The sequence below is a fragment of the Mandrillus leucophaeus genome, unplaced genomic scaffold, assembly GCF_000951045.1.
Source record: "Mandrillus leucophaeus isolate KB7577 unplaced genomic scaffold, Mleu.le_1.0 Scaffold192, whole genome shotgun sequence".
Classification (NCBI taxonomy): Eukaryota; Metazoa; Chordata; class Mammalia; order Primates; family Cercopithecidae; genus Mandrillus; species Mandrillus leucophaeus.
In genome coordinates this window covers 2,865,905-2,868,059 of record NW_012101943.1, presented here as the reverse complement: position 1 = coordinate 2,868,059, position 2,155 = coordinate 2,865,905, and positions in this window count along the sequence as shown.

Below are 2,155 nucleotides of genomic sequence, written 5' to 3'. Positions count from 1 at the left end.
AAAAAAAAAATCTATAATATTAACAATTTATGGCAAATAGTTTGCAATATATACATTTTATCATTTAATAATAAAAAATTAAATTAGGTTCCAGATAGGCAAAAGAAAACAAGTTAATGACAATAAATATTCAGTTTAAAATGAATATTATAATTTTGTTAAGTAAAATAGTTGTAAACATAGATTACTTAGAATGTATATTTCTAAAGATAAAGTTCTTTGACCTCATTGTAAAAGTAGTTGAATCAGTGATTTATCTCAATCCAACATAATAAGGTACAAATTTAATTTGCCTATGGAAGGTAAAATGTCCAAGTTAGCTAAGACTGCATATTGTTTCCTTACTACTTTTATGAAAGTTACATTAGAAATGACAGCAACATTTTACCTTTATAGAATATCTATGTCAAAAAAATATTACTAATGTATAAAATTAAACTGAGGGCTAGGCGAGGTGGCTCACACCTATAATCCCAGTACTTTGGGAGGCTGAGGCGGGTGGATCACGAGGTCAGGAGTTCAAGACTAGCCTGGCCAACATGGCGAAACTGTGTCTCCACTAAAAATACAAAAATTAGCTGGGTGTGGTGGCACATTCCTGTAATCCCAGCTACTTGGGAGGCTGACGCAGGAGAATTGCTTGAAACCAGGAGGTGGAGGTTGCAGTGAGCCAAGATCACGCCACAGCACTCCAGCCTGGGCGAAAGAGCAAGACTCCATCTCAAATAAAAATAAAAATAAAAATAAACTCAAGCACAGAGAAAGATATAAGAAAATCAACATGTTAATTATGAAGCATGGATATGACACAGTTCTCATATCATGGGATATCTTTATTTGGCTTTTGCAGGAAAGACACTGAATCACACCCAGGTAGTATATCCCTACTTGGCAGCAATATTTTTTCTTCAAAAAAATGTTTATTCACATTCTGAGAGAATGGAGAAAATAAACAAAAATTTAAAAAATTAAAATGTTACGCTTTGTGATAAAAATACTTGCCGTAGAATGTTTATATTTGAATCTTTTAATGTAGTTAATTTTTTTTTGTTTTCTTTTTACTTTTTTCTTTTTCTTAGAGGCAGGGTCTCACTACATTGCCCAGGCTGGTCTTGACCTCCTGGCCTCAAGCAATTCTCCTGCCTTGGCCTCCCAAAATTTTGGGATTATAGGCATGACCCACGGTGCCTGGCCTATAGTTAAACTTCAATTAAATTTTAAGGTATTCTATTAGGAAAGTTTCAGAGGGAATATGGATAGAAACCACCCAAACTACTATTCTTTATACCATGGCTCTTTGGTATGTAGGTAAGACCATGTCCCGCTCATTAACAATGATTTATTGCACCAGTGTCAGCTCCTTCAAGTTCTGTCAGCTTGTATTATTTTTCCTGTTTAGTGCAGTTATAGGTAAAATTTCCATTTCTCTATCATCTTTGTTCCCACTACTGTTAAAGAGAATATTGCATTCTGACAAAATATACCAGTGCTAAAGGACTCATAAATCAGCCATGTGATAGAATGATCACCTCTACTTTGTTTTACATACTTTCCTCTTTCTCTGCCATCTCTGGGATAAACAGTCCCTAGAATAGGAAATTCTTCAGATGAATCTGAATAATTCCCTTGTAAACAAATTATTTTGACAGAAAAGCACATACACAATCCCTCAGCCTGACGCTGTTCTCCCCTTCTCTCTATAAACCAAGATGCTCCTTGTCTTCAAATGCCAACGAATCATCTGTTTCACAGAACAATTCATAGAGAATCCAATGCCACCTCTCTGCTTACTCCACGGAGTGATTACTTCGTCTCATTTTCCAGAGCTGTTTAGTATACCTGGCTTTACACCTTCTTTGAATATATTTGGATATTTTTCTCATGTTTTATCTCCTTCACTACATTGCTAATGCTTCAATATTAGATACAAGGGTTGGCCGGGCTCGGTGGCTCCTGCCTGTAATCCCAGCACTTTGGGAGGCCCAGGCAGGCAGATTACGAGGTCAGGAGATTGGGACCATCCTGGCTAACACAGTGAAACCCTGTCTCTACTAAAAATACAAAAAATTAGCTGGGTGTAGTGGCGGGTGCCTGTAATCCCAGCTACTCGGGAGGCTGAGGCAGGAGAATCACTTGAACCCAGGAGGCAGAGGTT